At 47.4% G+C, this 11,876-nt stretch overlaps 1 long non-coding RNA gene across 1 annotated transcript; it reads left to right on the top strand.

The window, feature by feature from the left end:
• The first annotated feature begins 1,067 nt into the window (after positions 1-1,067).
• On the top strand, positions 1,068-4,481 carry LOC108394853 (uncharacterized). The gene is made up of 3 exons (XR_001852532.3): positions 1,068-1,205; positions 1,538-1,668; positions 3,543-4,481. It is a non-coding gene; the product is annotated as an uncharacterized lncRNA (long non-coding RNA).
• The last annotated feature ends 7,395 nt before the right edge of the window (positions 4,482-11,876 follow it).

Below are 11,876 nucleotides of genomic sequence, written 5' to 3' on the forward strand. Positions count from 1 at the left end.
TGTTTTCAAGGATACAGAGTATCATAAAGGGAATTTTGGGGCTTGGGAGTGCAATTTTGCTATGGAGTCCAATTGTTTTAAGGGTGGCTGCAGTGGGGGCACCAGGTTAGTAGGAATCTGACAACCTGCAAAGCCCCAGGTGGCTGTGACTGAGGGTCGTAAGCCCATTTAGTAGATGAGGAAACAGACTCCACATGGTGATGTGCTCTCTAAGCTATCTTTCAGTCATTGACAGAGGAATTTGAAACCCGTGTTCTGAGCATTCTCCACCAGTTAGGTGTGCAAGGAGGAGTCTCTGGGAGGCGGTTTCCCTGGGGTCTCCATCTCTGACTCTTACACTGTGGCTTAGGCCGCCTCTTGTAGTGGGGATGGTGGGACCCACACTACTCTGAGCTCCTACCCCAGCCCTGGGCTCTCAGCTGGGGGCTGGAGAAGCTGGGGCTGGGAACCTTCGGCCTCGGATTTGCTACAAGCCCCAGCAGAAAAGCCCACTGGGGGGTCTCCGGCACCAGTCTGCCTCTCCTCTCCTCCCCTGCCTTGGGGCCTCCTCACTTAAAGGGGCTGGAGGGGGCCTCCAGGCATGCAGCTGCTCTGCTCTGCTCCAGTGACAGGTGGTTGACAGGGGAATGCCAGGCATGGGACAAGGGTGGGGAGACCCCAGAACTCCTGACCTGCAGAGCGAATGAGCTGCTCTCTCCCCTGAAGAGGGGCGCCCAGGCCAGGTTAGGGTCTCGTCCTAGCCTCCAGTCCTCACATTTCCTCACTGTCCTTCCCTGGAACAGAAACAGAAGGAAACTGGGACGGCTTTACAAAGAGGCACAAAGGACTGAGTGGCTCCCTCCCATCTGGGCTGGGCAATCTGGTCCAGTGGCTGGCAGAACCTGGAGCTGGAGTTTGGGATGGCAGCCCAGCTCTCCCTGGTTCTGTGCCTTACCTCAGTGCCTCCATCCCTATCTGTAATAGCATAATAATAGCTCAGCCATAGGCTGGAGAGGGTTATTTGAGTTAACAGTGTCACGTTCTCAGAACAATACTGGCACATCCTAAGTGCCCAGTGAAAGCGAACAGCTACTATTGTTTGCCCATTATGCACGTACAGTGCCCTGGGCCTCAGCTGCGCTGCTCCAAGGGTGGAATTGCAGGCATCTGCCAATAGGGAACATTTCAAGGACAGGGAGTGCTCAGAGCTTCTCTCAAGATTGCAGGTAGGTCCAGCCCTAGTAAGAGGCTTTGTTCCCATTGTATCCCCAGTTGGAGGAAGGATTCCCTGGAGCATTAATTTTTTTTCTCCCTGGTGTCCTGTGAACCCAGGGACATATGGGTGAGTTTAGGGCTGAAGGGATTGGTCTGGTCTTTTGCCTCAATTACACTGAGCTCACTGAGCTTAACATATGCGGATTGGCTGGGCATCTGTTTGGTGCCTGCTGAGAGCAGGTGTGTGTGTGTGTGTGTGTGCGTGTGCGCGCATGTGCTTGAGTGTGTGAAAGACAACTTGGTGTCTATCAGGACTTTGTACTTCTGCTTCCTTGGTCCATAGCTGTCACAGAAGTGCCAACCCGGTGCTCCTCTCCTGCCTTTGGGTGGAAATGTTACTGGCTTTTGCCAATGGCACTGAGTAGAAATGATGACTCACTTCCAAGACAAGAAGCATTGGCCTTTAGAAAACAGGTATGTCTTCTTGCGGCTCTCCTTGCCACCTGTTGAGGGGACATTGGCAGGTTGGCAGGAGCCTGGCACCCTAAATCACCAAATAGGAAATGCTGGCTGCTCGGAGAACCCATTGCTGCGGCCTGAGTGTTTATCCCCCATTCATAATTTGAGGTCCAATCCCCGCATGGTATTAGGAATTGGGGTCCTTGAGAGGTAACTAGGTCATGAGGGTGGAGTGCCCATGAATGGGATCAGTGCCCTTCTAAGAAGACACAGGAGACAGCTGCTCCCTCTCCACTGGGCATGCACTCAGCACCAAGACAGCTGCCTGTGCCCAGGAGGGGGGGTTCGCCCGGACACTGACTTTCAGCTCTTAGACTGTGGGACTTCCCAGCCCCAGAACTGTGAGATGTAAATGTGGATGTTTAAGCCATCTAGTCTGTGGTATTTGTTACCATAGCCCAGGCTAAGACATCCACTATTTAATAAGGAGAGATATATTCTGAAATGTTTGAAGTCTGTTACGGCAGCTAGGATTCCTCTAATTAATGTGCAGAAGAATAGGGATTAGGGAAGGCTGCACAGAGGAGTTAAAACCTGAGCAAGATCTGAAGGGTGAGTGGAGACTGCCGTGGTAGTATCAGGGCAGATTTCATCTCAGGACAGGAAAGAACTGTGACAGTGAGCCCTGTAAAATCTCTGCCTTGGTCTTGGGAGCGCTTAAGTGGAGACTGTCAAGAATGTTACCCTGAGTAGCATGTAGGACTCAACGCCTCTCAGTTTCTCCTCCAACTGCAAGGTTGCTTCCAGCTTCCAGAAGGAAAGGGTAGATACTCCATAGGGTTGCCCAGAGCACCTCACACCTTTCTTCAGGGTTCTTTAAGCCTGGAGCAAGAGCCCACCACCAACTTCCCACCATGACCATGTTCATTAAACCCACTGAGAAGCCACCTCCAGTTCCTAATGTTGTGGCCAAGCTGTGTTCCAGATATCCCTATGAGCCAGTTGTTTGGAAGTCAGAATGCATTTCCCCATGGAAAACAAGTTATAAATGGTGGTTGGTTTTTCAGGCCAGTCCACAAATTTCTGTTAACTCATGATGTTCCTGAAGCAAATTTCTGTTTAACTCACAATGGTCTGTTTAACTCATAATGTTAACTGCATATGGTCACCATTTATAGTGTGGTTTATGCAAGAAAATGCATGTCATGTTCCCATTTAAAAAGCAGGCATGAGTCTCACTTCTAAGTGGCACCAGGAGTTGGGGGTTCCTTGGGAAGGCTGGGGGTATGGGGTAAGTATTTTGGGTATCAGGAATTCCTTACTTCTCCCCCCACAGTGGACTGCGGGCTCCATGCCGCAGAGGTGCTGAACTGGGGAACAATGGGCCACGTCCTTATGGTGAGATAAGGGCAGGGTAGACACAAATGCCTCTCCCCACTTCGCTGGAGCAGATCATTCATGGCAGCTACACACACTCAATAGCCCTTCACAGGGAAGTTACTGAACCTTGACTGGTCCAGGCAGGCCCCTGATTTCAGGCTTCCCACTTACAGACCACTTGGTGACCATCTGGTTGGAAGAGCTCTGCCAGTCAGGGATGGTAGAAGTGTGTAGAGCCAATCAGCTTGGCTGCCTGCAGAATTTAGATTGTGGGATAGAGAGGGCCCAGGTCAGCTGGTAGCCAGGAAGGACTGGAATGGGGACACACATTCATCAGTCAGAGTTCCAGGATGTAAGCAACAGAAATTGAGCCTAGCTGATCAAACAGAAAAGAAGTCTCTGAAAAACACACTGGGTCACACACTGTAACAGATTCTGTCAGTGCCCTGCCCAGACTCCCTTGCATTCACTGCCATATGCTGAAGTCTACTTACTATGACAATGTACAGGTCTCTGGCTACAGGGAGCATGCTTGGCCATTGTGCAGAGAAAACGAAGTGCTGGAGACTTCATGCCCCGTAAGCAGATCTGAACCAGCGATGGACGGCAAGTTGCTGAATAAATACTCTAGCTCCCCACTCCCTGACTGAGGTAACTCTGAGGCATGTTCCACACTGTCTCCCAGAGCTTCCAAGCCTCCAGTTGCCCTGAGTGGTAACTAGCTTGATATAACAGTTATCTACTGCTATGGAGCAAGCCATCCAAACATTATGTGATGTGAACTAATAATCATTATTTCTCACATTCTGTGGGTTGGTGGTTCTTCTGTTGGTCTCACCTAAGCTCCCCTGCACAGCTGCATTCAGGAAAGGGGAATGGAGGTTGGTCAGGAAAGAAAGTCTCACATGTCTGGCAGTTGGCTAGGTGCCTCAGTTCCCCTCCATGTGACCTCTCATTCCCCAGTAGGCTACACCAGCTTCCTGCCGAGACAGTCTCAGGGCAGTGTTACAAGAGGGTACAGGCAGAAGCTTCAGGCTTCTGCAGACCTGCGCTCCAGAACTCAATCAATGCCACTTCCATCATATGCTATTTGTCAAGGTAAGTCCCAAGGCTGGCCAGATCCATGCGGTGGAGAAATACATTCCACCTTAAATGGGAGAAGTGGTGAAGACCAGGAGCACGGATTACCAAGGAGCATGGGTACTGGATTCTGGAATGGGAGGAAGGGGAGCCATCGCCAACCTACCACACTGGATGATGTATAGCTTCCTTTTCTCTCTCTCTTCCTCTCTTCCACCATTATCTTCCCAGATCCCCTCTCAAATATACAGTTACAGTTGAACATTCAAATCAGAGGGGATTAGGTTGGGGAACCTAAACCAAGAGCCACAGGGAAACATTTGAAGGGCAGAGAACCAGGCTCGAGGCTGAGTCCCAGGAAGGATGGCCCATGCTGTGCCACAAAGGAAACCAGCACCACTGTCCCCAAGTTGGATGCCTTTGCCACGTTGTACTTTCTTCTTCATGTGCTCACGTCTGGTCACAGACTGGTGTGAGTGAGACTACATGGTGGAATCTAAGTCACCCGCCTGAGGCCATGCTGCCAAGGAGTTTGCAAAGGCCAGGTTTCTGGGTTCAGCAGTGGGAAAGAGGGCTCATAATGATGGAAATCCCCCCAAACCTAGAAAGGACATCCCACAATGTCCACTTTCCAGAGATGCAGAGGCACCAAGAGAGAAGAACACATACAAGGAGTGACACACCAGAAAGGGCAGGTCCCCAGAGCTACCTTTGGTGGTTTTTCCAGTCTATTCTGTCCCATTCCAGTTTCAGTTCTTGTATTTCCTGACCATCATGTCCTTCTCTCTCTTGAGGTGGTCTAGGTGAGTCTTGATTTCTTTCTACCTAAGGAGTCCAACTAACAAAGCCCAAACTCCTGTGGACATAGGTACCCAAGCTGTGGGGTTAGTGGTCCCATGTGGGTCTGGAATCAGGACCACCAGACCTCTTATAAAGAGTGGGCGTTCCCTGGTACCAAGCATCCCTCCCAGAGAGGCTGCCTCATCTTGTGCAGCCGTCTTCGCCGTGGACCCTAACAGACAGCATCTGTCCACACAAAGGGAGCTACTGGGCTCTTAGGAGTATGTTGTACTTTCCTTCTGGTGGTTTGTTGGCTCTTCATTTGTTCATTTGTTCACTCCACAAATGCTTATTGTGTATCTTTGAAATATTCACCCCCTTAGGGAGAATCAGACCCAAAACTATTAAGTAAGAACAAATTTGTGAGTCTTTGTACAGTGTTTACAAGCCAGTCAAATCAGATGATTTCCTAGGCATAGCCTTCTAATATTGCTGTACTTTTGTTTATTTTAAAAGTTGAGATGATACATACACACATTTTAAAAGTCAAAGAGTAATAACAGGCTTGTGACATAAGTAGTTCCCTGCTCCACTCTTCCCACTTTCCCAGTTCTCCTTAAAGACAACTGCTAGACTATTACTACCTATTTCTTCCAAAATATACCCATTTCTATGTCTGAAATGTATGTCTGTATGTTGCTGTGTTTTGATTACTTAATTAGGCATTATCAATTAATTTCTTGATATAATAGATGAGGTTTATTGCTTTTATACTAATATCCTCTTTTCCTACCCTCTCCCATTCTTCCTGGATGGTAATTTTACGATTTTTGCTTAAGTCAACATTCAACTCTACATTATTATGCCTATGTAAAAATTACTCACAGCTGAGCTTTGTAATATATACTATTGTTTCCTTCCTTCTTTTCTCTTTTCTCTTCCTCCTTCCCTCTCCTCACCCCTCTCTTACTTTCTTTCTCACTTTTGTTTTTCCCGAAGTTAGTAATTGCTTTGTTGTTTCCATTTGCTTAACTCTCTTTATAGCCACTGCATATTCTTCCCTATTCTTCACTTTTTGTAAGGGCAGTCAGAGGAGGTAATCTGTCATTTCCAATTAGTTTTCCTGGAGTTGTCACTCCTTGAGACCTCCACTTACCTCTAGCCTGGACTTGCTGTTGTTCCCTAGGCTTGCCATCCAGTTGTTACCCTGAGATTTCTTTTTGCTCCCATCCTTCGAATTCCCTTGGTCTTTCTCTTGAGTTTGGGGTCTTTGTGTCCTGGATCTTACGGCTTTCTCTTTGGTCCCTTGCTTTGATAAAGCACATTGTCAGGCAAACAATGTGGAATAGCAGCTGAGGGCATGATATTGACTGCTCCAGTCTGAACCAGCTGCTCTTCGGGGTCTCCCTCCATCATCCTCCAGGAAATGCTTTTGGCTTTTCTCTTGATTGGATCTTCTGTTTCCTGCATCCCTTTTCCTTGGTTTTAGTGGTGAACATGTTCCTGTAGTTTCTTGAGGAAGGGTTTGGAGTGGTGATTTTTGGAGACTTTGCATGGCTGAAAAATACCACTCTCCTATTTGATTAATAATTAGTTGGATATAGAATTGTGGGGTAAAAATTATGTTCCTTTAGAATTTTGAGGGCCTTGCTTCATCCTGTTTGTCAGTGTGGATGCTTAGAGGTTCCAATCCATTAGGATCACTGACCACTCATAGGTAACCTATGCTTCTCTCCTTGGAACTTTATAGGATTTGCTTCTGTCCCCAGTGATCTGAATATTAGTGCACATTGGAATGGGATTGTTTTTAGCCATTATGCGGAAGCTCAGTGGGATATTCAGTCTTCATGGTGCAGAATTATTAAGAAGACCCTGGAGCCTACTCAGGGTTGCCTAGGTATAAGCTAGGTGGGAAGAGTTACACCCAAGCTTAGCTTCCAACAGCTTCTTCTTTCCCACCCTTCCCCACTGGGGGCACACCTAAACATTCCCACAGACTCCAAGGTCATCAGATGCTGAGTATCTGGCATTACCCAACAACTGAAAACATCAGATACCCCAAATCCAGTCTGCCTGGTGCCCAGTAGCCTATTGTTACCCCCTTGAAAAGGCTGCTTTCCCATAGTCACCTATAAAAGGAGACTTGCACAGAGGATGGGGTCCCTCCCCTGGAACCAGACACACTGTGTCGCAGCCCCACCCTCTGTGGAATAATGGGAGAGTCAAGGGTTCTTATTCCTTGTCTTCATGTCTCTCCTTACAGACCGGAGCCCTGTGGTTTTTTCTTTCTCCAGGGAAGACCGCTCCTCACCACTTACTAGGAGAGGCTGTGACATTCCCCTTGAACACTGGTGCACGTCAGAGGTGAAAACACAGAAGGACAGCTCTGTAGCTCGTGTTCTTCTGGATGGGGAAACATTCTTGAATCATTTGGAGAATGACTTCATATCCCCCTTTTCTCTGTGCTCTCTCCCCACCACCTCTATTCTGTCACTCTGATGCTGGAGCTCCCCAGTTTTCCTCGTCTCTGTGTCTGGTCCGCTTTCTGGGAGATTTCCTCAAGTTGGGCTTCCAGCCCTTCTCCTGAGTCTCACATGTCTGCTCTCCCATTTTTGATTTCCAAAATCTCTCCCTTTTTTTTTTGTTCTGTGCATGGTTTTTAAAAAAATAACATTCTGTTCTTGGTATGCAACATCTCTTAATCTCTGGGGGATATTAATGATCTTTAAACATTTGTTTCTCTCTTTCTGCATAGTCTCTGCTGCCTCCAGGCTGCATGGTCTCTATATTCCTTGTGAGAGGTTTTCCTAGGAAGTCTGGTAACCTTCGGTCATCTGCTTATAATTAGGTGTCGTAGTTAGTGGGAGGAGCCAAAATTTTATTGGAACCTTAGTAGTGAGTAGGGCACTTTGACTTTGAGCTTCGATGTGGGGTGATCTTAGTGGACCCTTTGTTAGGGAACCCTGGGGTCAATGTTTTTATTTGGGTTTTTCCTTTTGGATGGCCAAATGCCCAGAGTTCTCTTCTGATCTGTGTAGAGGGCAAAGGTCTGGGGCCAGTGTTGTGGAGGCTGAGTTGGGAAGGAGAACCTGAGTGGGAGAAGGGACACTCACTGATGTCCTGCTCTAAGACTCTCTGCTTTACCTTCTGCAGAGAGCAAACCTCCAGACTCCCAGTCCCGATGGAGAAGAGGGCAGATGCCCAGCCCTGACTGCGTCTAATGTTTCTCAGCCCCTTACTCCTAATTCCAAGGGTACCATCTCAGTCAGCTCTGAGTCCGTGGAGAATTCTGCAGGGCAATCAGATCCTCTCTGAGTTTTTCTCCCACTGGTTTAAGATTCAGCTCCCTTGGGCCTGCCCATTCCATTTGCTTCCCAGCCCCCCAGGTTTGTTGCTGATCTCCTCTCCTGTCTTCCTTGTCCTTCTAGGATTATGTGGGTTTTTTTGGAAAAAAAAAAAAACCTTTTTACTAGTTTTAGGGAATTTTGGAAAGGATCAGCCTTAGGTATGTGTGCTCCATCTGACATCTTTGTCTGTCTCTCACTATGCTCCAATTATTCTACCAAGTGATCAGATCCTTTTAGGGGCCTCAGTCCTGCTGATGCTATCACTTAGTTAGGCCAGGCCCCTACAAGCTGCTTCTCAAATTGCTGCAGCTGGGAGGTAGAGACAGGTTCCCTAGGGACGGAGCCCCAACCACTCCAGGCTTCTCAGAGCCCAAACACCTGCAGCTCTTTACAGGGAGCTTGGAGGGAGAAAGGCATGGTCCAGCAGGCACTACTTTGGTGAGTGGGGATGGAGTCCAGCTACGCATGGCCATGGACAACCAACCCACTGGCCTGGGCAGGCAGTACAGGTAGTTGCCTTCACACCCATGTGGCTGGCTGCTGTGGATGGCGGGGGATGGGCCACATGCTGGGAAGACACTGACATTGCTCTTTCTGGCCTTCATTCAAACACTTGCCTTTCAAAGCCTGATCATATTTGGGGCTCAGGCCCTTTCTTTTCAGAAGTGGGGCTGACTCTGTCCTTGTAACTCCTCCTTGGTGATGAGGTCCTCCTATATACTGGCAGGTCTTGCCCTGGGGTGCTACAGCCTGCATCATTCCTTGAGGGACAGTGTAATTGATAGGACACTGTTGGTGTCCACCCAGCAGCCATGGCCTCTCTTTCTGCCTAGCAGAGAACTGATTCATGCGGCCTGTGTTGGGTCAACCCCAGTGTGAGTCATGAGCGGTTAAAGCCAACCACAGCCATCCCATTCCCCCATGTCATGATTGGTCCAGTGATGGGTATGCTACCCAGCTCTGACCAGTGAAATATACACCTGGGTTTGGAGGTGGGGTAAGTGTGGTGCAACTTCTGGGAAGTATTTTCCTTTCTAATAAAAGAGAGAGCTTCACAGAACAGAAGATTCCCCTCCCCCTGCCCTACATTTATTTCTTTTCTTTGTTGGATGCTATCATGAGAAGTTATGATGCCTAAGCTAGGCAGCCATCTTGCAACCATGAGGCAACAGAACAGGAAATTAAAGCCCATAAACTGTGGTTAATGGATTCAAAAGGTAGAAAGAGTATGGGTGTTGATTACATTGCTGAGCCACTGAACGCATCCTAATACCATGTTTGCTAACACAGTGGGACTTGCCAAGTCAATAGTAAATGAAATAGTTTAAGCCTTCATTAATAAGGTTTTCTGTTCGTTATAGTTAAAAGTAGCTTGACTATAACAGTCCCAGGTCACGTTTCTGGTCCCAGATTCTTCTGGTACCTGGAAGAAAGCTGTCTAAGCCTGGGTACCATAGACTGGGTGGCTTATAAAATCCAGAATTATATTTCTCACAGTTCTGGAGGCTGGAAGTCTGAGATCAGGGTGCCCACATGGTCAGAAATACCTTCTTCAGGGTTGCAGACTGCCACCTTTTCGTTGTATCCTCACATGGCAGAGGGCAGAGAGGAAGCAAGCTGTGTTGTACTTCTTCTAGGGGTACTAATCTTATTCATGAGGGCCCCACCCTCATGACCTCATCTAACTCTAATCACCTCCCAAAGGTCCTCCTCCTAATACCATGACATGGGGGTAGTGTTTCAACTTATGAACTTTGGGGGGAACCTAAACATTCAGTTCAAAATGAAAGCTATGTTTTAGTGGAGTTGAAGATACACTAGCAATTTACTCTTTCAATATTTATTAAGGGCCTACTCTCTGCCAGGCCCTGATTTAGATACTAGATTTGAAATCCAAAACCAAATGAGGAAGATGTAGAAGGGGTCAACCTAAGAAAGACCAAGCAGGATTCCTCCTACTCCACTACTGTGCAAATCAGAACACACACAGAGCATTGCTATGGCCGGCACTGCCAAGCATTTCCCATTCAGTCTGACCTCCAGCCACCTGTGGTAGGGAGTGGTATTATCCTATTCTACAGATGAAAAAAAAAGCTCAGAGAGCTTCAGCAACTTTTCCGAGGAAAAACAGCTAGTAATCTTCAGATACTTGAGCCCACACTAAGTCACTGTATAGGCAGACACAGAATGAGTACCCCTTTTCCAGCCAAGGATAGAAGGATAAGATTTGACAGAGAGAACAGGGAGAGTGCTGGGTTTGTTCAATCAGTCAGTCAACTAGGCAGCTAGTCAGTGAGTGTGTGAGCAACTGATCACCCCATCAGCCAAACAAATGTGGATTTACATCATCATTGGCTGCTCCTGAGCCAAGAGCATGATAGGCTTTGGGGACATGAGACTAGAGAGACCCTGTTCCTGTCCTCCTGAAGGCCGTTTACAGCCGAGACACCAGCAAACAGATGACTAGGGGCCAGTGTGACAAGGACGCATTTGCATGCACACAGGTGCCTTGGAGCCCAGAGCAGGGCCTGGGTGATTTTGACTTAGGAGATGGGGAGAGAACTTCAGATGGAAGCTTCACCATGGAGGGGTATTTTGTGGATGTACAAGCAAGGTTCAGGAAAACAGTTTGTTGGTTCCTCAAAAAGTTAAGTATATATAATTACCAAACGACCCAGCGATTCCTCTCCTACATACATACCCCAAAGAGCTGAAAACAGGGACTCAATTACTTGTGTACCAATGTTTATTGCAGCATTATTCACAATAGCCAAAAGGCAGAAACAACCCAAATGTCCATCCACAGCTGGTGGATAAATAAAATGTGGTTTATCCGTGCAATGGATAATATTCTGCCCTAAAAAGGAATGAGGTTCTGACACACGCTGCAACAGGGATGAACCTTAATGACATTATGCTAAGTGAAATAAGCCAGTTACAAAAGGACAAATACTGTATGATTCCACTTACATGAGGTCTCTACAATAAGCCAATGCACAGAGAAAGAAAGCAGACAGGTGGCCAGGGGCTGGAGGTGGGGGAGAATGAGGAGTTATTGCTTAATGGGCACAGTTTCTGTTTACGAGGATGAAAATTATCTGGAAATAGTGGCAATAGATGCATGATACTGTGAATGTACTCAATGAAAATGTGAATGTAATTATGAAGGTACACTAAAGATGGTCAAAATGGTAAATTTTGTGTTATGTGTATTTTAATACAGTAAAACAAAACAAAACAAAACAAAAATAGTGAGGTGAATATTTTGCCCAGTTTGAAATATTTGCACCTTCCATTAGGCAATGTGGGAAACAAAAATGACACAGACACAGTCTGAGCCTGGACGAAGCAGGGCAGATGAAGGGATTTAAGAACACCTGTAAAATAATAACCAGGCTGGTTTATCCTCACCCTGGGGGGTGAGGGGAGGGCAAGCCCAGGGTGAGTAGGAGTCAGAGGTGTTGATCTGGGAGGGCTTCCTGGCACAGGGATGAACCAGGAATGGCAAATTCAAATGCCTTCAGGGGCAGGCAGGTAATGAGATGAGATGTGAACCTGGAAAGGAAGTTAGACCTTGGTGAGAAGTGGGGAATGTGCAAGAGTGAGGAGCTTTGAAATAAAAAATCAAATACAACT

This window comes from Manis javanica, chromosome 9, assembly GCF_040802235.1.
Source record: "Manis javanica isolate MJ-LG chromosome 9, MJ_LKY, whole genome shotgun sequence".
NCBI lineage: Eukaryota > Metazoa > Chordata > Mammalia > Pholidota > Manidae > Manis > Manis javanica.